The sequence below is a fragment of the Halichoeres trimaculatus genome, unplaced genomic scaffold (genome assembly GCF_033239565.1).
Source record: "Halichoeres trimaculatus isolate MK-OKI-2021-1 unplaced genomic scaffold, fHalTri1.1 fHalTri1_scaffold_9, whole genome shotgun sequence".
Lineage (NCBI taxonomy): Eukaryota > Metazoa > Chordata > Actinopteri > Labriformes > Labridae > Halichoeres > Halichoeres trimaculatus.
The window spans coordinates 35,710,707-35,738,179 of NW_027437188.1; the positions used below are offsets into that span (position 1 = coordinate 35,710,707).

The 27,473-nt window shown below is 41.1% G+C and overlaps 1 protein-coding gene across 1 annotated transcript in view; it reads left to right on the plus strand.

Moving 5' to 3' along the window:
• The first annotated feature begins 3,510 nt into the window (after positions 1–3,510).
• LOC141797746 (uncharacterized) overlaps positions 3,511–27,473 on the plus strand; it is a 62,229-nt gene continuing 38,266 nt past the window's right edge. Inside the window, exon 1 of the mRNA XM_074679416.1 lies at positions 3,511–3,757. The gene's annotated coding sequence lies outside the window, so the exon portion shown is untranslated. The remainder of the gene's footprint in view (positions 3,758–27,473) is intronic.

A 27,473-nucleotide genomic window follows, 5' to 3' on the forward strand; every position in this document is an offset into this window, starting at 1 on the left:
TCATTTCCTACAAGAACACAACTTTACAACCAAGTGATAATGACTCATGCAAACAGAAAAGTATTTTTTCCTTGTCTTTCATGCTGAAGGAACGCTGCACAGTGAGTGTAAGGTATAGAGATAAGGCTGCGTGCTGCATCCATAAATTCATAAAGGACAGGGAGAAAAACATCAGTTTCTCCGCTGACCGTAAAAAGCTGCAGACTCATTAAACAAGCTGTAAAAACCAACCGTATCTCAGACCCCGAACTTTATGTTTAAGTTCACTGTGAACCCAGAGAGCTGAATCCAGATCACCTGAAGAGGTGACCACGATATGTGCAACTTCAACCTGCTCTGTGTGCTGTTGTGCTCTTTTCATTTGTCCGCTCAGTTGGATGTTACCCGACCAGCAGCGTGCACAGACTTTCTGAAGGGCAGGGGCGAAAAGAAAGAGAGAAACATGCAGCAGGTGTTTTGGCTCCCAAGAGGGCACCTAAGCTGATCTTTGGCTCCCTGTTGGGCCCTTTGGTGCACATTTAAGCTCCCAAGAGGGCACTTTACAACCAATTTTGGATCCCAGGGTGGCCTTTTAGTGCACATTTGGCACCTTAGAGTGCACTTTAGGGCACATTGACCCGAAGAAGACCCTTTTCCTCACTTTTTGCATCCCTAGAAGGCTCTTCAGTGAGCATTTTGGCTCCTAAGAGGGCACTTAAACATTAATTCTGGCCTAAGAGGACACCTTAGCACTAGATTTGGCCACCAAAAGAGCACTTTTTCACACACTTTGGCCTAAGAGGACACTTAAGCACTTGTTTTGGTTCCCAGGTTGGCACTTTAGCATGCATTTTGGCTCCCAATAGTGCACTGTAGCATGCATTTTTTCCTAGGAGACACTTTGGCACTAGTTTTGGCTCCCAAACACCCACTTTAACACACATTTTGGTCTAAGAGGACACTTCAGCACTAGTTTTAGCTCTCAAACGGGCACTTTGGAGCACATTTAAGCCCACAAGAGAGCACTTTACCACCAATTTTTGATCCCAAATGGCCTTTTAGTGTGCATTTTGGCTACCAAGAGGGCACTGAGGCATAGTTTTGGCTCCCGATAGTGCACTTTAGCGAGTATTTGCCCTAATAGAACACCTTAGCGCTAGTTTTGGCTCTTTAATTGCCACACATCACTAAGAGGATACTTAAGCACTAGTTCTGCTTCCCAGGTTGATACTTAAGTACACGTATTTTCACATTTGGCACCTTGGAGTGCATTATAGTGTACATATACCTGAAGAAGACAATTCTGCACACTTTTTGCATCCCTAGAAGGCTCTTCAGTGAGCATTCTGGCTCCCAAGAGAGCACTTAAACACTAATTTTGGCCTAAGAGGACACCTTGGCATGAGTTTTGGCCCCCATAAGGGCACTTTAGCACACATTTGACGTAAAAGGACGCTCAAGCACTAGTTTTGGCTCCCAAACTGAAAAAATCTAACACTCATTTTGGCCTAAGAGAACACTTAAGAACTAGTTTTGGTTCCCTTAAGCATGCATTTTGGCTCCCAATTGTGCACTGTAGCATGCATTTTTCCCTCGGAGACACTTTAGCGCTAGTTTTGGCTCCCAAACAGGCACTTAAACACACATTTTGGCCTAAGAGGACACTTTGGTATTAGTTTTGCCTCCCAAAGGAGCACTTTGGCGCACATTTTAGCTCTCAGGAGAGCACTTAACCACCAATTTTGGATTCCAAATGGCCCTTTTGTGCGCAATTCGGCTACCAACAGGGCACTCTAGCGCACATTTGGTCCTAAGAGAGCACTTAAGCACTTGTTTTGGAACCCAAAAAGGCACTTAAGCACACATTTGCCTGAAGAGGATACTTAGGAACGAGTTTTGGTCCCTAGATTGATACTTAAACACACATTTTGGCTACCAAGAGGGCAATTAAGCATAGGTTTGGCCCCCTAAAGGACACTTTAGCATGCATTTTGCCCTCAGAGGAGACTTTGGCACTTGTTTTGGCTCCCAAGTATGTACTTTAACACACATTTTGGCCTAGAAAGACACTTTAGCACTAGTTTTGGCCCCCAAAAGGGCACTTTAGCAAGCATTTTGGTCTAAGAGGAACTATTTTGCACCAGTTTAGGTTCCCAAGTTGGCACTAAAACACTCATTTTTGCTCTCAAGATAACGCCTTTGTGGGATTTGTAGCTCCCAAGAGGGCACTTTAGCACGCACTATCCAACATTTTGGGCACAAGGGTGAAGCCTTGCTCCTCTGCACCCAATCTGTGCACATCACTGTACAGGACGACAAAGTGTTTGTTTCTGGATCCAAAAGCTGCTCCTACAGACGAAGTCCAGACATTTTCGGAGGTGTGATCCATGTGTGAAATCCTGCTGCTGAATCTGTCTCTGGAGAATGCACCTGTTAGGGTTGTGGTGATCTGCTGTGCATGTTTGGTTCAAAGCAGCAGTAAACACCGGGCTTAGACCCACATACACGGAGTCACAGTTGCATAACAGGATCCTCTCCCGGGGTCTGGGTTTTGGTTTAAACCATCAAACCTGGTTCTTCTCCATCCTGCTCCTCAGGACGGCGTGCAGTTTAAAATATGACATCATCTGAGCTGAAAACAAAGTGTCTGCAGGAGCGCAGACTGTATGAAGACGCTCGGCTGCTGAGAGGCTTTCAGCGGATGTCTGAAGCGTGACGGAGACGTGACGGAGCTGCGCTGCGTGGAACTGGGACGGAGCGAGGGCCGGATCCCAACATGTGCAATTATTTTCTCAGTGAGGCGGCAGCTCAGCGTGGACATCTCTGCGTCCGAGTGTGTGTGTGTGTGTGTATGTCCGTGTGTGTGTGTCCAGCTCAGTCTGAATGATGTTTGAAAGAGGGGGGCCTCTCCCCCACCCCCCTCTCTCCCTGTTCTCTCCCCCCTCCTGATGCTTTGCCCCCATTGTTCTCCTGCCTTCACACACACACACACACACACACACACACACACACACACACACACACACACACACACACACACAGAGCAGAGTGGTAGCAAACAATGCCTGAACGTGAATGGAGCAGCCACCACAGGGAGAGTTGTAAGCTGTTGGCGCCCAGACGAGTGCCACTCTCTCCACGTCTCGCGCTCATCCTCCTCCACGAATCCCCCGTTTTCAACGCCCGCGTGCGCATCACGGTCCGCTCAGCAGGCGCGCGCAAATGAACCCTCGAGAAGATCATTTTTCTCTAAACCCTCTTAAACAGGGGGATGAAATTTAGGGAGGGGAGGGTGGGGTAAAGGGAGGGTGTCGAAGTCTCGAAGAGGGCGGGGCTCGTGGTGGTCTTCATAGTTGCCAGGGGCAACCATAGGGGAGCGAGGGACGTGGAAGGCGTCCTGCTTGTGCGCGCGTGTTGGATGCATATGTGTGTGTGTGTTTGTTGCTGTGCGTGCACGCGCTTAGGACCTGCCAACGTCCTGCTGCGCGACCCCTCGCGCCAATTCTATGTCACACAATTGACCAAGAGTGCGAGAAGCAGAGAAACACACACGCTGAGGCTGAGAGAGAAAGACGCAGACGCGCAGAGTGAGAGACAGACAGTGAGAGAGAGAGGTAGACAAAGAGAGAGAGAGAGAGAGAGAGAGAGAGGGAGGGAGAGAGAGGCAGAGGATGGCTGGTAGGATTTAGCCCCGGCAGCGTCTTTTCCCGTCCAGCACAACAAGCTTATTACCTTTCTCTCCACGCGCTTGGAAACGGATTTACGCGCACGAAAGGAGGTTTGTTTGACTCATTTACTCCTATTTTCTCCTCTCCTTTCTCCTCCCCGCTGCTTTAACTCATCTCTGCCTTTGATTCATATTTTCTCCTCACCTCCCGGATTGAGCGTTTTTATCCGCCGCCGTCGATGCGAGGCAGGCTACAGGTCGCGGGAATGCGTTTAATGGCGATTAGCGGGCGGGTAATTAGCCGTTAGCGGCCAAATTAACCTGGTAGTAGTAGTAAGAAGGAGAGGTGATGGTGAGGAAGAGGAGGGGGATTGTTTTTGTGGTGGTTGGAGGGTCTCCAGTGTGCGAGGAGGAGACGGAGGAAGCGGCGGAGGGGGACAATGAGCGGGGCTGTTGTTTGGCGACGCTGCTGCGCGCGCTGTTGCCCCAAAACCGTTGATCTGGCTGCTCCAGGGAGCGGCGAGAGGGGAAGGGACGTTAGGAATGAGGGAAATGTGCAGTTTGAGGGTTAACTGCTCCATCAGGTGCACTGTGTCTGCTGCTGCTGGAGGATAATCTCTGTTTTTCCTGCTCAAATGCTCATATCGGAGGGTTTGTCATATCCACACACTCACGTGGGGGTTTCCAAATCTGCTCTGAGGCGTTTCTGTGATATTTCCACGCTGCATGAGGAGCGTTTGTTGCTCTAGAGGCAGACAGATAGGGTGAACTCTGCTGCCTCTGTGCATCTGACATGTGTGGCTGTCATCTGCTCATGTGTGCAGAGTGTGTGTGTGAGTGTGTGTGTGTGGAGGGGATCATGGCTTTAAAAAAAAAAGAAAAAAAAATCCCAAAATGCTGCGCGTGAAGTTGTTTATGCGCCTCGACAACAATAACAAGAGGAGTGCAATAAATCGGGGAATATTACACAATGCGCGCGCAGAGAGACGGGGAAAGGGGGCGGGGGAGGGAGGGAGGGAGGGAGGGGGAGGTTGGGTTGGGGTGGGGGGGGGGTCTCTCAGCCATTTTTTCGATGAGGCGCGTGGAGAAAACGCACGCACATGGCGACAGACAGACGAGGATGCGCGCGTGTAAACGAGGTCAGCGTGGAAACGCACCGAAAACACACACATCCACACCGACATTACTATCATTTCTCATATTCTGATAAAAACACGGAGCTCCTCTGGAGCAGGTTGGAGGTTGGAGGAGTGCGCATGCCAGCCTCTCTGTCTCTGCCCCCCCACAATAGACAAGGGGGCTGCTTGTTGGGAATTTGGCGCTTCACTTGTTTTGCTGAAAGAAGAATTCAGGTTGAGCCCCTCTCCTCTCCTCTCCTCTCTTCTTCTCCTCTCTGTTGTTGTTGTTGTTCACATCACCCCCTCCTCCTCTTCCTCCTCTTCTTCTCTTCCTCTCGCTGCTCTTTTAAAGCTATCGATCAGCCTTAGTACCCCTTGATTAATTGATCATTTAACGCTGTGTCCAGAGTGTGTCCACACACTCCGCCGCCCTTTGTTTCCCTCTGTAAATCTGATTCTGATAAACGCCTTAAACCCGCTTCATTAACCTGAATTAATCGCCTCACAAACATTTCCATAATGAATGGACGTTATTATATTTTTATGTAACACCGCTGGAGGATTTACACTCCGCACTCAGGAGCCAGTTCAACAGAATCTGAGAGATTTCTTCACATTTTCCTCCAATAAAAACATGTCGCCATATTAGAAGCTTTTTTTTTTGCCCCCCAAAATGGAGGGGGAGGAGGCTCAGAGGAGCTCATTAGCAATGCAAATGAGTTTTTTTTTTTTTTTTCAGAGGGGGCTCGGGCACCTGCTGTCTCGAGCATGCGCGCGGCCGACAGCCTGGCTGGCTGGCCACGGGAGCGCGCCTCCCTCCCGCTTCTTCATTAGAATTATGTCCACGGCGCGCGCACAGACGTTACTGGAGCTCTGAGGGATATAAACAAGACGAAGAAGAAGAAGAAGAAGCTGGAGTGCTCTCCTTCTTCTTCTTCTTCTTCTTCTTCTTCTTCTCTTTCCCTCTGAAGCAGCAGCCTAACAAAGAGGAGGAGAGGGAGAAATGAAATGATGGAGGAAGATGAGTCAGAAAGAAACAGGATTAAATAGATAGATAGATAGATAGATAGATAGATAGATAGATAGATAGATAGATAGATAGATAGATAGATAGATACTTTATTGATCCCCTGTAGGAGAAATTCAATTGTTCAGCAGCTGTACATACACACATATACACATTCAAAAACAGGTTAAAAAAGTTACTAACTATATAAATATAAATAAATAAAAAGTTAAATGAAGGATGGAGGAAACTAATGAAGAAGAAACTGAAAAATTCATCTATGGCTGTGTCAAAAATAGTATGTAGTGCGTTCACATTAAATAGTATGAAAAGATTGTGTGCGCGAGAAATACCCGGATGTATACTATATCGGTAAAAATTGTAAGTATGGGAGGTGGGCATACTAGTCGCACTGACACGCCCCATAATGCATTGCGAGCCCGGTAGTTATAAACATAAATAGTGAATGAGATGACAAGATGAGAAGCTACTAAAATGGACTTAGCTCTACAGGGAAACCTAAACGTAAGTACAAAGAAATAAAGTGCCTGAGGCGACGGACGGGTCGTCTTCGGTGTCTGCGAGCAGTAAACATTTTTTTATTTTTTGAAGAGAGATGAATTCGTCTTGAGACCGGTGTTAGCTAAAAGTCAGCCACTAGCGAATTTCCCGTTTTCAAAATAAAAGCATCTTTTATTATCTCCTTTCAGTTCTTTGACGCTTTTGTAAATTGGGCTCTTGTTTTGGAGCGGACCGGAAGTTTCTTCGATAGCATATTGGCGCTCTTCACAGAATGTCCGAAATGTCGAAATTAAATTTGTATCCGTGCGTTTTGTGGCCCAAATGACCACATTTTGGTTTTCTACGTGATTCTCGCCTAAAATGTTCTTAAAACTTTCAAATGTGGAGAATCAACAGAGATATTTGATAGCCTGGTGTGCTTCCATAGACTTATGTGTGCTTCCAATTTTTGTTGTCGGAGGTTTTGAAAAGCATCATGGGAAACTGAGTAGTATACTACAGTGTAAACGGTTGGCACTCTAATCATACTTATAGTATGTAGTATACAGTATATACACAACGACCATGTAGTATGTAGTATGTTAGTATGCCATTTCGGACACAGCCTTAGTCGTCATTAATCACGGAGGCTGCAGCAGACTGATGCTCCTGTTGTTGGAGGATGTTTTTAATACGAGCTGCAGCTCAGTTTAAACACAGTCTGAGAACGATGAACAACAGGAGGGATGGGAAAGACGTGTAACTTGTGCAAAAGCGAGGAAATGTGGTTGAAATCAGTCATTTCCTGTTTCCCATGAGGCATTTCTGCGCCTGACGTTTGTTTTTAGACAAAAAGAAGACGTAAATCATGAGCATAGTTTGGGAAACTTTTCAAACAGATCTGTTTGGCAAAAGCCACTGGAGTTGTTTGTCTACCTCTGATTCAGTCTGTGTGAGGGTGTTTGTTTAAAGGGACAGTGCGCATTATTTACAGGTGAGAGTTGCTGGGTAACTTAAGATTTGATACGTGAGACTTGTCGTCAGGGATGGTTCTGTAGAAGCTGAAATATATTTCATTTGTTTTCTCATGGTGCTGATGACGCCATCACTTTGATGATGTCACTGCAGTGGTGGCGGGAATTTAGATCAAAGCAGAGTATCATTTCCTGTTTTGCATTAGCTATGTCGTCTTGTTTTGGATTTTTGGTTTATGGAACAGTAATCTCTCAAAACGGATTATTGGACCCTTTTGAATCTTTCAGACGTGTCACAAAAAAGAAGAGCTGAATCTTTGAGAAACAGCCACGACAGGTACCTTAAAAATCAAACAGTTCCATGTTTATGTACCTGAACGCATCCTTGTGGCTATGAGGAAGTGGGCGATTTTCCATGCTGGACGTGAACGCAGCATTACAACTGTATATATCGAGAAATAAATACATTAAATTGAAAAACTTTGCAGTTTTCTTATTAAAGAAACTGATATTTATCAACACATAAACACACACAAAATTACATAAAAGTGGTACCATTGATAAGAGGTGTGAAAATATCAATATGGCGATAAAATATCAATATTTCAACTCTTACTGTCGATATTTTTGTTGGAATAGAATTAATATTTTAGGTGAGTTGGGAGTACAATACGTCCTCTGCACCTCCACTGCAGTAGATGGCGACAAAGAGCTACTTTGCTGTATGTTACCCATAAACTGCATTATAAATAAAACCTCAAAATATTTTCTTCTTTCACTTGATGATGTAGGTTTTGATGATGTAAACATTGATGTTTTCTCTCTGTTCTTGATTCAGTTAAAAACCATTTGAAGTTTATTTTTTACAGTGTAGCAGACTGATAAAATAATGATCACAGTCATATTTTGTTCAATATCAGATTATTTAGGAGTGAAGTGACATTTGTCAGTTTCACCAACTGACCCCGTCTTTCATCCAATCATTTTGAAACATCAGAGTAATGTCACAGTAGTTTTGAGTAGAGATGTCTCGATATTAGATTTTCACTTCCGATATAAGATACCGATACTGCAGCATTGAGTATCAGCCGATACCGATATTAATCTGATACGATATCAGGATTAAACATGCATACTTTTATTACTTATTATGTAGTATGTCTGTCATGTTAGAAAAGGCTTGGTTAAGTGATATTATTCAAACAAAGAACAGTAGTCAGCAACAGCAGGTATGAAGAAAAACTGACCCATTTATTATGAACCAATGGGGAACAGAAACAGAAACTGTTTTTCTGCTGATATTGGACCGATATCCAAAATCAATATCGGACTGGGACGCCTCTAGTTTTAAGTGACAAACACTTTATGTTTTTAGCCAAAAGTTTGTATGAAAAGCTGCATCTGACTTTCATTATTTTAAACACAATAGAATAGAAAAGTTGAATTCAATCAGATAGTTAACTGTGTGGAATATCGCGATATATCACAGTATCGTGATATCATGACCCAAGTATTGTGATGTTCTTGCTGGACACGCACCGAACACTCGGAGCTGATTTCCTTGATTTTGGGTGATCGGTGATCGACCTATCCTTACATATGAAACTGAGACCATTGTTGCTTTTTGCTCTGAGACCTAAAACTCAGGACACTTTATTAGTTGTTTCAGTTAAAACATGAATATTTTATTGTTTCTATAAATTAAGATTGGAATATTGATGGTGTATTCTGTCAGTTATAGAAAATAAAACATAAAAATCGGTATCACAGGTCAGGCTTTTTGAAGGAAAATTGTGATCAGTGCACTCCACTGTTGAAAACCCGTCCCTACTCGTCCCACAGTAATTTAGCCGTACATCAGTCTCTGAGACGGACTCGCTTCTCTCGTCGTAGCATCGAATGTTAACAGCTGTTTCTCTTTTTGTCATGAGATCAACTCGTGCATTTCTTTATCTCCTTTTTTGGCGCTGTCTGACATCAGGCTGCTCTCTTCTGGTTTTTCCTTCCGTCATGTCATTGGCGGTATTTTGTAAAGTTGTGACCAAGTAATTGAAATCTTATCAAGTGTTTTTGTCTTATTTTTCGTAGAAAATGTCTTTTTAGACTTAAGACAAGCCAAATTCACCTGACTAGTCCAGAAAAATGTCTTATTTCAAGTTGTTTAAAGACAAAAATGAGGTCTGAATGAAGGATGGGTACCAAATTAGGTACTTTTAAAGGTACCGACCAAATTCTGTCAAAAGCACCAGGTACCAATTCAAGAAAAATCAAAAGGTACCATGTTTAGGTACCTAAACGCATCCTTGTGACTGTGAGGGAGTGGAAGAGTAGGGGATTTTCCATGCTGGACATGAACACAGCATTGCAAGGTTATATAATGAAGAATAAAAATTTTAAATTGAAAAAAAATACATTTTATCATTATATAAATTGATTTTTCTACCACATTAACACACAAAAGTACCACTACCGATTGCCAAATACTGGGCATCGGTACCGTATTGTTTCAAATGTGAAAGGTACCCATCCCTAGTCTGAATTGCTGTACAGACAAGTGAAAAATAGGTGCCAATGGAGCAAGAAAAATTTGTTAGAAAATTTGCTTAAAACTAGAATAATGACTTCATAAAAAGTAACTTTTCTTTTGTTCCATTGGGAGATTTTTTTTAACTTGTTATGAACAATTCAGACCTCATTTTAGTCATTTAATAACTTGAAACAGGACGTCTTTTCTGGACTGGTCCGGTGAATGTGGCTCATGTTAAGACTAAAAAGACATTTTCTACTGAAAATAAGACAAAAAGTGCACATAACTATAGGAAAAAGATCTACCTTCTTCAAGAAACTGTCTGGAAATGCTGCAGTGTGCATGCCAGGCCAGTAGGTGGCGATAGAGGACGCCACACACCTGGTGATGAAGTGTTAAAGTGTAGATTTAGGAGCACAAACGTAGTCTGTACCCTGCTGTTGATGTGACCGTCTTTCTACTTGTGCACGGTTGTTTGATTTGGAACACACTGAGCATGTGCAGACGAGGCTGTGATGTGATGACATCATCGTTTTAATGGGCTTTAAAAGTTGGAGTTTACCACACCGCCATGATACTCTCTGGTTTTGTTTCTCTGTGTTTGAGTCTTGTTAGGATTGGAGCAAACTCTTTCAGACACTGAAGTCAAACAAAAAGACAAAACGAACACGACGACGAGGCGGTAGATCACCAACTCCTGCTGTCACTTTTTTTCTTTATGATCGCGCTCTGAAAGGAGCGACGTAACCTCGACACAACCTCTGGCCCTGATCCTTTAAGCCCATAAAACAATAAAACATCAAACCCGTCGTTGTCTGCTGCAATAAAAAGACTTCAGGCTCATTCAACCGCCGCGTCACATGACCGGGAGGGCAGGAATAAAAAGTATTAAATCACAAACACAGAGAGGAGGAAGGAAGAGCTGAGGATCTGTGACTAAGAGACAAAGGAACAGTGAAGGTAACGAGAAAGGAAAGCTGAACGAGATGAAGGAAGTGAAGGAGAGACTGAGCACAGGAGAGTCTTAACGAGACGTTTAAACGAGGTGAAGAAGTCAGAGAATTAAAGCAGAAGGAGAAAATCGAGGTGAGTCGACAAATTAAAGGAGGAGGTGAAAAAAAGCAGGAGAGGAAACACTCTGAGGGCAAAGATGGAGGACGGGACAGACGTGAACATGGCGTCCGTTGATGCGGCACGAAGAGGAAAGTGTTCAGCACATTTTCTTCTTCTTCTTCTTCTTCTTGCATCACATGCTCGCCATGGCGGGGGGTTGATCCGTGAAATGCATGAACGCCGCTTAAAGGGAGGGTTCATCGAGGCCCCGCAGGTTCAGGGGCCGCAGCGAAACTTCAGCTTTTAAGAATCAAACTTTAAGATTTCCTGAATGGATTCACGTCTAGTATCTGACCATAAAGGAGCATTCCGTAGTGATTCCTGCAGAAACAGTCGGCCATCTTGCCTCCTGATCCTCTAACGTGCGAGTTGACAGCCTCAGCAACATTCACATCCATTAAACATCTGAATCCTGCTTCTGTCGTCTTCATGTTTTATTTCAGGAGAGCGTTAGCCGAGCTGCAGCTCCTCAGTTTGGAGAATAAAACCGTCTTCACGCTCCTCGCCGTCAGCGTGGGTCGGTCTGGGTCGTGTGTTTAATGAAGACAGACCGTCAGAGTCTGTAATCCATCATGGCAGAGCAGAAACACCACCTGACGTGACGGTGTTCGGGGTGATGGATCGAGTCTGCAGGGAAAGAAACTTTGAGCTCCTCTGAACTTTCTTTATTGTGATTCTTTCGTATCATTACGTCATTTTCTTTTATTCAAAGTTAGAAAGTGTGAAAAATGTGGCTCTTTTAGGATGAACAAAAACTTTCCTCAACAAAACCAAAACTCCTGCAAAACTTTTCTTCATCTTTAATCATCTGATCACAGAAATATTAAACCTTAAACTTCCTGTTTGTGCATGTGACAGCCTGTCCAGATTACTGACAGTTCTCAAAACCCAGATTTGAAAAATTAAAACGTCCTGCCTTTCTTCCAGCTGTGCAACATGCATTAGCATCTGATCCAACTTTCTGTTAAACATCTTATTCTGCAAATATTTTCCTGTGAGACCAAAAAATGTTCTTATTGAGACTAATAGTTGGTTTTATTTCGAAATCGCTCGTTATAACAACCTAGCTAACGCTGCTATAGCTACAGATAATAATAGCTACACTGATGTCAGAGCAGGATGACGGGTTCGCAGAATTTAGGAGCTGCATTAGCTACATAAGCTAGGATAAGCTAATGTTACAATTACAGAAGCTACATAATATAGCTTCTGGGTACTTAGCTTGATGTTAGCTTTTGATAGCTTAGCTGCTTCATCATGTAATGAATGAGTGAATGAATAAATGAGCATTTTATTTCGGTTACATTCTCCAGTACAGCAAAAAATAAATTAGAAAATAAAATAAAATTTAAAAAATAAAATTGTATTTGCATGCCTGCACCAGATATTTTTTTTTAATTATCCACAAAAAAATAAAATAAAATTGTATATGCATGCCTGCACCAGAATTACCCCCCCCCCAAAAAAATAAAATAAAATAAATAAATAAATAAATAAATTTAAAAAAATCAAACAAAATCTGTCGCCAAAAAAGCCAAAATAAGGCAGAAAATTATGACAAGACCTACTCTAAATTATTCTTTTTAATCATTTTACATTTAGTCTTTTTCATTATTTTAGTTTTAAAAGTTTTTTTTTTTTTTTTTATTTTAGTTTTTATTTTTTAACTTAGAGATTTACACAATTTCAGGTAGGGATGGCCAGATACCAATACCAGGTATCAGTATCGGGCCGATACCAGGCTTTTTTCAAGGTATCGGTTGTCGAGAAGGCTGCAGATACTCTGGGCAAAAAGATCTTATGTTGAGCAAGTCCTCCTCGCCACTAGAGGCTGCTAATTGCTGTGGTTTAACACCACTGCAAATGTGGGCCAGGTCCTTTTCAGACAATATGAATGAACCAGGAAGAGTTAACAGTTAAACTTTTTTATTTTGCACTTTATTTTACTTTTAAAAATACTTAAGCTCTGACAGTTGTTAGTTTTATTGTGTAATTTTAATTTATATTTTTTAATATTGTTTAAAAAAGTTCTAAACTCAGAGAGTTGTTTGTTTTTATTTGGACTTAATGACAAAGTATCTGAGCTGTCTTTGATCAAACTGATCTGTCACTGTTAATTCAGATTTTATGTATCAAAAGTATTGGTGTACTGGTATCGGTCTGCATAAAAAGTGGTATCAAACATCCCTAATTTCAAGTTAACACTAAACTTGTTCCTTAATTTAACTCCCCAAAAAAGAAACACATCTTTGTTTACCATGAGTTCTCACTTTCCCTTTTTCAAAAACAACAAACCCACTTAAATTATTATTTTTTCCTCTTAATTAAAAAAAAATGTGAATACAGTTGGGCAGACTTTTATTCTTTGCTCAAAATAGTATTTCTAATATTTTTAAGTGAGCTAAGAATTTTACAGTATGAGAGTCTGTGAATAATTTATTTGTATTTTCATGATTTTTTTTTCTATCTAAAAAAAAAAACAAAAAAAACTGCAATTTTGTTGTACTTGTTGCAATGACAAATAAATTTTTATCTACGATAGGATTTATGTTTTAATTATTATTCTAACAATTCTTTCTGGAGTTTAATTATAGGATCTTTTTATGTTACTATGTATGAATCCCTCCAATACTCAACAAAATATGACATGAATGGCATTATAAGAGAAATATGCTTGTTTTATAAATAATTGATTTTAATAATTTCTTTTTTTATAAATTCTATCTGTGGCTTCCAACTGAGTTTTTGATCTAAAATCACTCCTAGAAAAGTAGGTTCCTTGAAAATTCAATTCCATGTGGTGTTGTTTGGTCGTGACGTCTGTTTGTTGTGAATCTGACGTCAGTTTATTTTCAGTTTGTAGAAATGTGTTCGCTTTGGAAAAGAAGAAACAGTTGCTCCGACTACGACTTACAGCCCTTAGTGATGTTGTTGTTACATCAGTGAAGAAATGGAGGGAACAAAGACTTAGCATCATGCTTTGATGTGCTGAAACTGCAGTTTTCCCTCTGACCAGCAGGAGGCGACCTCCCTGGTTGCTTCAATAAGTCTGATTCAGTAGAAATCTGTGAGAAAACTAAACAATTTTTGAGTTTATGGCCTCAGTCTTTGGTTTCAAGTCTTCAGATTCAAGGTGTGACTCCCATGTTTCTCAGAGATCAGCCAATCAGGATGAAGGAGAAGTGATTCGTATCTCCTCTAAAACCTGGTGACTTCAGGCCTCCTCTTCTTCTTCTTCTTCTTCTGCACAGTTCCTCTCTGAGATCTCTGAGCCTGGAGCTCTGGTATCTCTGGAAACGCGCTGAACGAGCGCTGCCATTGGCTGATTTATTGACCTACTTTCCTCCATCAATTCTGGTGAAAGCTCATTCATGCTGCAGAAACTCACAAACCCCTCTCTGCTTCCAGATTCCTACGTTTTTACAGATTCCTGGGTGTTTCTGAGCCACTTTCTTGGAGAAACGTCACCCAGCTTCTTTAACTCCCAGAGAAACGATCTGATGTGGAGCTTTAGACTCACAAACCTCGACTGGTGGAGGTCGAGAAGTCGCCGCTGCAGCTCCACCAGCTGACACGGGTCAGAGTTTAGACGCTGCCGCCGACACGAGGAGATTATTGGAGCAGAAAATAAAATATGGAGGAAAAAAAAAAACCCTCTGCTGGAAGACTTAGGAGATAACATCAAATCGGTATTAAGCTCCACAGACAGATAGCGCTGCCATGGATAAAATATTTAGCTGGCTCTCCGTCTCTCTTCTCCTCACTCTGCATTTGTGAGTGTGTGATGGTGCATATGTGTGTGTGTGTGTGTGTGTGTGTGTGCCTTCCCCCCCAAAATCCTAACCGGCATGCCTGTTCGCTGTGAAAAACAGGGTCAGGCTGCAGAAAAAAGAGAAGAGCGCGAGCACATGATGGGCAGATAAAGGCTTGTCTGTGTCTGAGGGAGAAGAGGGAGAGGAGGATGAGAGGAGGAGGAGGAGGAGGAGGGGAGAGCGATGAAGGGGCCTCTCTGTTGAAGGAGGGACTCGCGGCTCTATAGAAGGCTCCCATGGCGGACAGAAACAAGGCATTTAGTCTGTGAGTCGGCCTCGCTAACGCCATAATAGGCTCTTATAATGATGCCACTATGGACGGCGAGGGGGGGAGAAAGCGCAGAATGTCCCTTTAAACTGGAGGCTTGTTGTGAGGAATGTGTGCAGGGTGATGGAGGATGTTTGAGGATGCAGAAATACGCGTTGTTATCAGGAAGGAGCATCCACGAAAAAAGGGACGCTCCAGCTCCAGCTCTGATTGGCTGTTGAGCTTTCTGGGCTTATTACTCGGGATGAAAGAGGGATTATCTGCTATTACAACCCTGTTCCTGCAGAAAATGCATCCACATCTCTGAAGGAAATGCATCAAAGAGAATTTTTATCACAGGAAGGATGCAACTCCGAGCTTCCTGCAGACGTTTTAGCGTCTGTTTCTTTGGTGTTTGGGGAGAAGAGCTCGCCTGAGTCTCTGAGAAATGAAAGATCTTGCTCATTTTGACCCTGGCATGAATGCATTTTTGCAGAAAAGTGTCCAGGAGTCAGAAAAGTGTGACATCCTGGATGAATTCTGTGATAATTTCTGAAAAAAAGAGTCAAATCTAACTTTTCCGAGCAGAAAATCTTGTGCAAAAGTTAAAATTCATACTCCATTTTTGTCTCCTTGTAAAATCGAGAATCTGATTCTTGAAGCAGCAGCTGGAAGCATTAAAAAAAAGGACTAAATACGCAGACTTCCTGCTGGTGAAGGTGACTTTGAACCCTGTGATTTTGCAGCAGTTAGTCGAGCAAAAATTAAAATAAAAAAAAGAAACAAAGTCACAAGAGTCTGGAGTAGTTTGCACGATGTTACGTCAGACGACGTTTGCCACAGGTCTGCAGAAAAGCCCGAAAGGCGTCACAGAGAGGAGCAGTGTGCAGGTTTACCAGCAGCTCCCCCTGGAGGATGCTCAAAGTGATGCAAAGAGAACTTTTCAAGCTGCTTTTAAGATGTTTTTTGCTCTCAAAGAGTCAGGAAGTGGGAGGCAAGAGCTGAAAACTTTGTATGTTGTGCTCGCCGAGCTGTCCTCTGATTCAGCGTACATGGGGCGCCTGTTTGGCGTACAGAGGCTGGATTGAGTGGATTGTTTTTGCCAAAGAATCAACCTGAATAATGAGATATTTAAAGGACAGAGGATTCATCATGAGGTTCGTTTATCGCCTCAAAGTTGATCTAAGAGCAATTTTTGCAGCTGACTGTGTTTGCTAACGTCTAGACGAAGCTTTTTCACGTGGAGCTTTATGTGCTTTCTTTGAGTCAACACCTCGTGGTGCGTGTTTTTCCTCACCTTTCAATCGATCATTAAATCTTTGTTTGCATAATCATAACAAATGTTACCTCAGGAAACTTTCCACAAACATTAACAGCAGAACCTTTAACAGGCAGAAACCTCGGACAGAACCAGACTCCTGTTAGACAGACGTCTGGGGAGACTGAGTTTTCTTTTCTCTTTGCATCTGATGAAAGTTGGAAAAGAAAAGACAATCAATTTGAGGATGAAACGCTAAAGTATTGTTGCATTTCAGCCTCTTGTTTACACGAAAAATGGCGTTTCAGTAAACCAAACTTTTGAAAACGGCCTCCAGAGTGGATTTTTTTTGTAATGCTGCAGCACCATTGCTGTTTAAACAACAAGCCGGATACGACAGTACCGTACCACATTGTACTGTACCGTACCGTACTGTACCGTACCACAGTTTCAGTGTAAGCAGAGATTTTTTTTTCTCTGCGTTTTTTGAGTTTTGGGGTGAAACGTTGTGTAAACAGGGCCTCAGTCACAGGAAGAAAAATACAGCATGGGAAACAAAAATATTATTTCTGTTTTGAATGTTTCAGAAAGTATTAGAAATGTTTTACAGAGTTTCAGGATCAGGAGCACAACTCCTTTCTTTCTTTCTTTCTTTCTTTCTTTCTTTTCTTTCTTTCTTTCTTTCTTTCTTTCTTTCTTTCTTTCTGTTCATAGAGCTCTAAGGAGTTAAAGTTATCTCTAAAAAAGTTGTATTTCTTTGTCGCAAATGTGTCAAAATGCTGAAGCTGAAGGGAGAAAGGAGCAAAACGAAGCTGAAAATGGAGAAAATGGGAGAAAATATCACTGATAAGTCAGTGAAGACAATGAAAACTTTACATAAAATATTTATAAAAAGCAAATGAGTAAAGACAGATGAAAGAATAAAAATAGAGTGAAAGGCAAGAAGAAGAAGAAGTGAAGGAGAAGGGAGGAAGGAAGGAAGGAAAGGTCAGTAAAGTAAGAGTGAAAATGGACTAAGGAAGGAGGGAAGGTAAAGACAGAATGGATAAGGAGGGAAGGAAGAGTGAAAATTAAGTTAGGAAGAAAGAAATGAGAAGGGAAGAAGAAGTAAAGGAAGAGTCAGATTTAAGTAAGGAAGGAGGGAAGAAAGAGACATAATGATATAAAGAAGGAGGGAAGGAGGGAAGGAAGGAAGAGTCAGATTTAAATGAGGAAGGAGGGCAGGAGGAGGGAGGAAAGAGACATAATGATGTAAAGAAGGAGGGAAGGAAGAAAGAGTCAGATTTAAGTAAGGAAGGAGAAAAGAGGGAGGGAAGAAGGAGGGACGAAGGGGTCAAAACGGATTAAGGAATGATGCAAAGAAGGAGGGAAAGAAGAGTGAAAATGAATTAAGGAAGCAGGGAGGAAGGAGAGAAGGAAAAGACATAATGGAGAAGGAAAGGAAATAAGAAGGAGGAAAGGAAAAAGGAGGAAGCAGGAAGGAATAGTCAGAACGGAGTAAGGAGGGAAGGAAGACTTAATATGGAGTAAGGAAGGAAGGAGGGAGGAGGGAGGAAGAGTGAAAACACAGGAAGGAAGAAGGGAAGAAAGAGTAAAGGAAGAGTCATAATGCAGTAAGGAAAGAGGGAAGAAGAAGGAGGAAAGGAAGAGACAGAATGAAGCAAGGAAAGAGGGAAGAAGGAGGGAAGAATGGGCCAAAAGGGAGTAAGGAGTGATGCAAAGAAGGAGGGAAAGAAGAGTGAAAATGAATTAAGGAGGGAAGGAAGAGTGAAATTGGAGAAAGGAAGAAGGGAAGAAAGAGTTAAGGAAGAGTCATAATGAAGTAAGGAAGGAGGGAAGAAGGAGGAAAGGAAGGGTCAGAATGAAGTAAGGAAGGAAGGAAGAAAGAGTCAAAATGGAGTAAGGAATGAGGAAAGAAGGAGGAAAGGAAGAATGAAAATGAATTCAGGAGTGAAGAAGAAAGAGTCAGATTTAAATAAGGAAGGAGGGAAGAAGGAGGGAAGGAATAGTAAAAAGGAGTCGTTGTTCGTTCCTTCTTTGCGAAAAGTTGAAGTTTTTCAGAACAAAACTGGTTTTAACGTTTCCTGTTTACAGAAACCTCGTGTTTGAAGCGCGTTTGCTTTGATGCATCAGGAGCAAAGTCTTTGATCTGACTCAGACTGAGAAACGTCAAAAACGGAGGATAAACGCAGCGTGAGGAGCTCCTGGAGACGAAGGAGGAGGTGGAGCTTTATGACACACAGTTTGGTGTGAAACCTGCAGGTTTCTGCAGAGTTGGACGTTCAGGATGAAGACGGAGGCCGATAAATCTTCTTTAACGCTGAAACCGTCCCACGTGGTCGCTGAAAGCTGCTGCTCGCTGTAAATAAACTTTTTATTCATGTTTAGTTTGTTAAAATCAGATCAGAGATTAAATTTTCTCCAGGAAATCACATTTAGAAATCCGAACGATGCTGGATTTCTCTGTCATCGCACGCTGAGCTTTGATTTGATCCGTAACTTTCCAACAAATCAAAGTTTTCCTCCGCTCAAACGAACCAATCAGACGCCTGCTTTCATCCCCGTCACTCCTGTCTCTGTTTATCTGGAAGCATCTCTTCTGTTCACAGTCCTCAGAGGCTTTTTTTGGCGTTTGTACAATTAAATGAAAGAGTTTGTAGATATTAAATCTGCCCTCTGAGCGGCGGGTAACCATGAGAGTACACAACGCCAAATTAAATCACAACTATTATCAACAAATAAATCCAGGAGGAGAGAAAACCTCAGAATCGAATCAACGCTGCGGTCTGAGCCGCTGCTTCCCCCAACACGCTGTCAGGTCGAATAGATCAGAGTAATAAGACTCGAACGGAGAGTTTAAGCTCTGCACAAAACGCCGATCAGGTGATGAAGGTTTTAATCTGAGGCCCCAACAGGTGTGAGGGTATCAGCGTTTCATCATCTGAGCAGGAGAGGAGAAAGAAAGAGGAGGAAACAGAGATAAACTCACAGGACTGAGGGTTTAAAGATGGCGTCTGTCCCACAGCTTCTCGTTACAGACGTCTCCAGAGTATTTGGAGGTGGTTGAACCGTAAGAAAGAGTCCAAAGTCTGTCTTTCTTTTTCGTCTAACACACAACACGTTTTTCTCAAAGACTTTGAGATGACGACTGTCGGTTTCTGAAAAGATGTATTGGAGGTGAAATCTGAAATTCTCCTCGTGCAGCATTCATGAATAAAAACACAGGATCCAGACAAAAACTGTTAAGTTCAACGTGCGATTTAACATCAGAATCACCTCATTCACCAAAAATCTTTGAAAAGAAATCAAAAGAATTTGACTGTGACTTTTTTTTATAATCTGATAGATATCAAATCTAAATGAAAGGTGAACCAAGCTGTCCCCAAATCCCTGAACCGTACAGTCCCACTTTTTGGTCCCCTTCTGTTTGGGTGCCAGACTAAAGCGATCCGACCCCAGAAGGTGAAGCTAGAAACACTGCAGTCTGTTGATTGGTGGAAAGAATCGTCACTTCCTGTGTGACAGCGGTGATAAAGAACAACATATAACTTCGCCATGTTTAAACTTGCAGTCCACTTCCTGGAAAGTGGCATGGTTGAAACAGGTCTTAACATGGGTGTTAATGGGAACCCCTTTGTTTTTGGAGCCAGCCTCAAGTGGACACTTGAGGAACTGCAGTTTGTCGCAGCTCTGCATTGAAAAAAACAAAAACGGATCAACTTTTTAAAACTTCAAAAACAGGAAGGTGTAGTTTCTGTGCTTTGAAGCAAACAGAAAGCGACTAAATTCAAGGGTCTGATGATTTTTAGGAATTCCTTTATTTTCAGATTCCTGCTTTTTTTTTTTTTTGCTTATTTTTTTCCTGTTTTCATAAGATAGTTATGTTGTAAAGACAGGAGTTTTTCTTCTATTTTTATTTTTATTTTAGTTTTTTTCCCTGTTTTCATAAGATAGTTATTTCTTAAGGACAGGACTTTTGCTTCTATTTTTTATTTTATTTCATTTTATTTTTTCCTCTGTTCATTAGATAGTTGTTGTAAAGACAGTGGTTTTTCTTCTATTTTAAATTTTTATTTTATTCTATTTTTTCCTCTGTTAATTAGATAGTTATGTTTTAAGGACAGGAGTTTTTCTTCTATTTTTATTTTATTTTATTTAATTTTCTTCCTGTTTTCATTAGATAGTTATGTTGTAGAGATAGGAGTTTTTCTTCGATTTTTATTTTTATTTTAGTTTTTTTTCCCTGTTTTCATTAGATAGTCATGTTGTAAAGACAGGAGTTTTGCGTCTATTTTTATTTTATTTTATTTTCGTTTTTTCCTGTTTTCATTAGATAGTTGTTGTTAAGACAGTGGTTTTTCTTCTATTTTTTATTTTTATTTTATTTTATTTTTTCCTCTGTTAATTAGATAGTTATGTTGTAAAGACAGGAGTTTTTCTTCTGTTTTTATTTTATTTCATTTTTTTCTGTTTTCATTAGATAGTTATGTTTTAAAGACAGGAGGTTTTTTTTTTCTTATTTGTTTTTTTTCAGGTAAATGCAATACGCTGACACAGGATTCAGGCCATGTTGAAAAGTTAATTATTATTAATATTTATCTCTAAATTTTACAAGAATAAATAAATTTACAAGAAAAATAGTTATAAATTTACTTTATTCTTTATTTGACTGATTTAATACTTAATTCTTGTTAATTTACATTTTTTTTTCTCATGAAATTATGAAATTAATCTCCTAAATCCAGCTGCACTTTGTATCCTCTGTTTCTCATTATCATTATTATTATTTCATTTTTCTGTTAATATTTTTCTGAGAATATTTCCATATTTTATTTTATCATTATTTTCATTTTATTTATTTATTTATTTTATTTTTCTTTATTATTAGTTTCCTCTATATATTTTTGCATATTTGTATATCTTATATTTGAACTTTTTCTATATTTTATCTGCATTTTTCTTTTATTTTCTTGTTAATTGTTGCACCAACACACCAAGATAAATTCCTTGTGTGTGCAAATGCACTTGACAATTTAACTTAATCATCTCCTAAATTAATTTCTTTTTTTTTCTTTAACGTGGCCCAAATCCTCCTTGGTTTGTGTGCGACCTGAGACTGCAGAAAATCAACACGTTCAGATTTCTCTGCAGCCTCAAAGTGAAGTTTGCTCTCAGCTGCTGAACCTGTGTGATCAGACTCCAACAGTTTGATGAGAAAATAAGGAAAAAAGTGTCGTTAAAAATCCCGAATCTGTACAATCTGTACAAGAATAAAATTCTGTCTGATGCGTGCAGCCGTGTCTGCAGCTGACGGTGTTTGTCGACCTCTGTTTCACCTCTTTAATAAAGTCTGGATCCACCTGTCGTCACTCGAAGTGTTGAAGTTGTAGTTGTGGTGAGTTAAAGCTCAGATCTGAAGAGTTAAAGATGAAAACGTAGGATGACGTTAAACTTGACCGAGCTGAAGCTCCGTCTGCAGCCGCCATTCAATCATATCTGTTTCCTGATGCTGTGCAGACATGTGGTTGTTGTGTTGTGCTGCCCTGAGCTGCTGTGTGTGTGTGTGTGAGTGTGTGTAAGAGTGTGTGTTTGTTTACCACAGATCCTCCTTCACATGTAAACCTGTGTGAGCGCTTTGCGTGCAGCCTCTCCTGATCCCTCTGATGGATTTAACAGGCTTAAATCAAGTGTCATGTAATTTGAAACTTTATTGCTGCCTGCAGGAAAATCCTCTTTCCTCCCTGACCGGCCTGCGCCCGCGCGCAGGGCTCAGGGGTCAGAGGTCAGGGCTCAGGGGTGAAGGTCCCCCGTGGAGCAGCAGGAGCAGCAGGAGCGGCAGCAGGCCTCTGCAGGTTGGGGAGACGTCACAGGGAGGCGTTTGTTTTTAGTGTGAAGGACGGTTTGTGGCTGTTACATCATCCTGCAGCTCAGCCGCAGGTTAAAGGAACAATCTGATGAAAATAAAAGCAATGCTCGGGCCAAACCGGAGCGGGACACCTGCCTCCTCTTCACGCCGAGCAGCTCGAGTGTGTGAGCATGTTTCAAAACTCACCGAAAGAAAACGTCCTGACAGAAGCTAACCTGAGCTGCTGCATGCTCATTAACACGTTAGAGACGACTCAGAGGAGGAAGAAGCTTTTTAAAAACAGTGCAGATGCAGAGATTTTGCTTTTTTGGATTACTATCATGCACAATAACAAGCTTTAATATCTGTTTTTTGCAGAAGCTGTGCTCGACTCAAACTCAGATCTTTCTTCTCTGTTCGCAGAAAAAGTGTTTGAAGTTTTTCTAACTCTGACTTTCTTCACTCTAAGTTTGTTTCCATGCGTTAAATAAGGTTTAAACGTTGCCGTCTTGCAGTAAAACACGCTTTACTGATACTGGATCATAACTTTGGCATCAAACCCCAGATTCCTGCTGATGTTAAAGTCAGAGAATCTGTTTAATTTAGTGTTAGATTAAAGATGCTTGGGCTACCTCGCCACCTAGTGGCCTGGAGTCTCTGCACACCGTCGTGAAGATGTGACTTTTAGCGAAGCTTGTGTTTGTTTGGAGTTTAATGGAGATCAGATTAAAACAAACTTTCTTTGTTTAAGTCAACTTTTTACTTTTTACAGTTTTAAATGTGACAACAAGCAAACATTGTAGTAGCCGGCTAAATGTAGCGCTATCGGCAGCCCGGTGTTCGAATGTATCTATAGGCTAACGTAACCTCACTCTTCATTTTATTGATAGACTCTCAAGTTTGAACAGACCACTGCAGAATAACTTCTGACTGTGGGTTGGAGTCGACATTAGCATAAACAGTTTAGCTCTTTTAGCCTTTAGCTCGTGCTCTATCTCTCTCCTGTTTCTCTTTCTTCTGCTCTTCTGTCCTTTTTCTGTCTGACAGTTAGGCTCCAGTGTCCACCATCACTACAAAATTAATCACAGCAGAGAAGAACACAGATCTCTCTACTCTCTGCTCTTCTTCGTTAGCCAGCGTGGTGTTGTCATAGAAACTTAGATGTGCTGTAAATCAATCCAGTCCTGGTCGACCTGAACTGCATTTTCAAGTTTGGATTAGGATCAGGCATAGGCTGTATCTAGAAGGGAGACTTTTTCTACATCACTTAGAAACTCCTGACAGAAACTTTAAGTTCTTATGTCCTTTAAATTGTGATACTACAACAATCTGTAAGTCAAGTCAAACTTTATTTATAAAATACATTTTAATACAGCCTGTAATACTGAACGAAGGTGGAAGTAAGCGTCTGCCTCCTTTGGGATATTCTTGAAAAATGTTTGTCAAAATCTCTGGTAAGATAAAAGAAAGATAAAAGCAACAATTCGAAAAAAGACAACAAAAAAACATAAAGTAGGCAAAATGAGAGTTTGTATTTATGATGATTATGATCCTGCATTTTTCCCTACTTGACGATTTAATGAGACATTCAAAAAACACAAACTGAGACTTTTATCAAAAATGTAATCTTCTTTTCGCCAAGTACCCCCTAACAAACACAAAGCAGTTTTGGATGAAAAAAAAAGAACACAGCACTGTACTCTTAGTGTCTGTTGAATATAGTATTAAATTCATGATCTTAAAGTTATATTGGATTCAAACATTGAGTAAAAAAATGGTGATACAGGAATTTTGCTTGGTTGCTATTTTTTTGAAGATACATCTTTGATCTTGCGTACCCCTTTTGAGAACCACTGGTGTAAAGGAGTGAACTGAGCTCACCCTCCTTTGTTTGCAAGGGCGTAGGTTTGCATAGGGACGGTAGGGACATAACACTACCAACTTTTCAGGAGGCACAAATTGTCCCCACCAACTTTTTAGCAACTTTTTGCATAATATAATGAGTTCAGTTATATAGGGAATTTAGATTGTCTTCCCATATGTTGTAAGGAAAGAATTGACCCTACCGTTATTAAGTGAATTACTTTCGTAATGTTCAGACTTAAATTTACCCCTTTTCACTCGCTGAATGTGCCAGTCCATTTTTTTTTCCTCAAACGCACGTTAGATTGGCTAATGACACGCACACGCACACTCACTCAGCCCCGACAGAAATACGTGTCGACAACATGCCGCCTCCTTCGAAGAGGAGGGTCATTAGAAGTTTTCTTCGGCCAGCAGCAGCCACTGTAAGTAATGTAAAAAGACGTAAATGTTGTGGAGGTGGGGAACACACCACTAAATTTGCTCCTGAAAGTCCAACCTGCATCAAAGTTAGCATAACATTAAACTTTGTGAACTTGCTAACCTGCACAACTCGAGTAGGAAGCTTGTTCTGTCAAAATGTCCTACTAGTGCAAGACTTGCTACTGGAGGCTGATTTGACAGCCGAAGTTGTTTTTCAGTTTGTTTTGTCGAGATGCATACATACAGTCTATGGGTAGAACGTTATTAAAATCCCCTAATATAATATGTTCAAATATTGCAATTTAAATTTGCTAATAAAATCCAGACATTTATTATTCTGGAAGTTTTCAAAATGTTTCTTTTGTAGTTTTTGAAAATAAAGGTTTGAATCGAATGGTGTATCAGGTGAACCATTACACATGAAAGTTAGTATAAGTCAATACAGATTTATTTTGCATTGATCATTTAGCCTATCAATTAATTAGGTTCATATTTGTGAGAAATGTAGCCCTGACCCCCGTTCACCCAATCTGTTTGGTCTTATTAATGTCCCGTTCCCAGCAAAAAGTGTACATGCAGGTTATGCTGTTACATTGTCCCTACCAATGTTGAGACCAAACCTACGCCCTTGATTGTTTGCTTCAATAAGTGAACAAACAAGACTCTGAATTTTCAAATATTTAAAGATAAATCTTTGTCAGGGATGTTGTTTTCTGTTCTTGGATCAACAACGTTTCTGAGCGTGTCCGTTGTCAAACGTTAAGGAAGTTTATCTGCAGCCCAACGAGTAAAACTTCAACATTTATCCACCAGGGTTTCAAACTTTTATCTTCTTTGTATCTGGAGTCAGCTCGTCTGTTTGCATGTGGAGAAATTACCCAGGATGCACGCTGCAAAATAAAAGGAAGTGGGCCGAGCAGATTTGGGACAACAGTGTAGTAAACATCTAAGAGACCTAATTTCCTGTGCACGAGTCAGACTGTTTCATTATGCACTGCATGGAGGGAGGACGGCTGGAGCGGAGAGTCCCAGATTCATCCCAACGCAGCTTTAATGAAGAGTTTTTAACAGATCTTTAAACTCAGAGAGAGAGTCTGTCCTGCGAAGGAGAGGAAGGAAGGAGAGGAAGGAGAGGAGGGATGTCTTTAAGGAAACCAACTGTTCCTGTGCATCGATTAAAGCCCGGCGCTCCTGGTGGTCTCTTCAATCACTTCTGTAAAAATCCTCCCAAAAATGTAAAAGCTGCAGCGTCCCCGCTCCCCAACAGTGACCATGAACAAACCGACGCTGTGCTCCACATTTTTCTCTCACACTTTAGTGAATTCACAATAAATGGAGCCTAACGGCGCCCTCCTCCACTCCTCCACTCCTCCACTCCTCCACTCTGCAGATGTGTAGAAGAAAGAGCAGAGCGTGGATTAAGACGCAGATCTCCGACTCGCTGAGGAGTCTCTGCAGAGCCCGAACAACAACTTATTAAAGGAGATCAGAGAGAAATGATGACTGCGTCAGTCTGAGCGGTTTGCACGGTGAAGCCTCTCTGTGAATCAAACAACTGAAGATAAAAACTAAGAGGAGCAGCTTTTTGTCTCACCTTCCTCAGTCTGTGGTCGCCCAGATAATAAGAAGTTAATCAAACGTATTGTGGATGATTTTGCGTCTGTTTGCTGCAGCTGCTCTCAAAAGTGCTCAGGGTTAGGAAAGATAAACGTCTCTTAAAAAACTCTCTGGGGTCCAAAGTTTGGCTCCAGTGGGAAACAAAAAGAAAGCTGGGAAGCATGATGTTGGGTTTTTGCAGAAGTTTCATCAGCAGGCTGCAAAAAAGCTGTTTAACAGAAGGGACAAGTGCAGTGATGATCACAGCTAAAAATCGGGCAGAAAAATAACCCGAAAAGTCAAAAAATGTCCCAGGGTCAAAGAAAAGCTTCAGGATGACGTCTCTTCACGTGCAGACACCTTAAAGAAGAGTTGTTCTGCACTTCCTCTCATCACCTGAGCTTTTAAAAAACTACTTTCTGTTTCCAAAGTCCCTCCAAAGCTCGTTGTTGAATCACGTAAGATGCCACCGCGTGCACTCGGTTAATGCATCACCCCGGGCGCCGTTCCACTCTCCTCTTTCACCGTTTCCTGCTGTTTCCACTGTGCTGGACTCTCTGAATCAAAGCAGGAAAAGTGACTTAAAAATAAGTCGTCATGCATCCCTCAGTCATCAAAACAGTCAGCAGGTAAAGGAGAAGGGAGCAAACAGTCACTCAGCTGAGTGAATGAAGAATAATCAGATTCATTTATAGCCTAAGTAACAGGATAGTTATTTTATTTATTTATTTATTTATTGTCTTTTAGAGAGTCAGAGATCATGCACTGAAAATATAATTTTCTTTTCTTTAAATAGCTGTCTGAATTTTTCCTCTTGCCCAATTAGTTGAAGAGTTATGGTAACAAGAATAGCTCGCATTAGCTATTGACTGTCATTGTGACTTTGTCGCACATGGATTTCTATGCTGTACCATAATACACTGAATATTCCCGTAAAGCGAGTCTCTTCTTCTTGAAAAGGCAGCGTGAATTTTCTCTTGCCTAAATAGCGTAAGAGTTACGGTAAAAAGAAAAGCACTCAATAATTATGACCTGTGATTGGGGCGTTGTTGCACATGGATTTCTTTGCAGTACCATAACACATTGAATATTCCTGTAAAGCTTGAATCTTCTTTTTTAAAGAGCAGTTTGAATGTTTTCTCTTGCACAAATAGTGTAAGAGTTACGGTAATGAGTACAACTTGTATTAGTTATTACCTGTGATTGAACTGTGGTTTCATGTGGATTCCTATGCAGTACCGTAATACACCAAAAATCACTGTGAAGCTTGCCTTTTCTTCTTAAAGGGGCTGGTTGAGTTTTCTCTTTTGCCCAATTAGTTGAAGAGTTACGGTAAGGAGAACAGCTTGCGTCAACTATTGACTGTCATTGGGGTCTGAATCTTCCCGGGAAGCTTGTCTCTTTTTCTTTAAAGAGCAGTTAAGTTTTCTCTTGCCCAAATACTCTAAGAGTTACTGTAATAAGAAAAACAATAAGTTATTATGTGCGATTGGAACTTGGTTACAAATGCTTTCCTATGCAACACCGTTATACCCTGTATATCA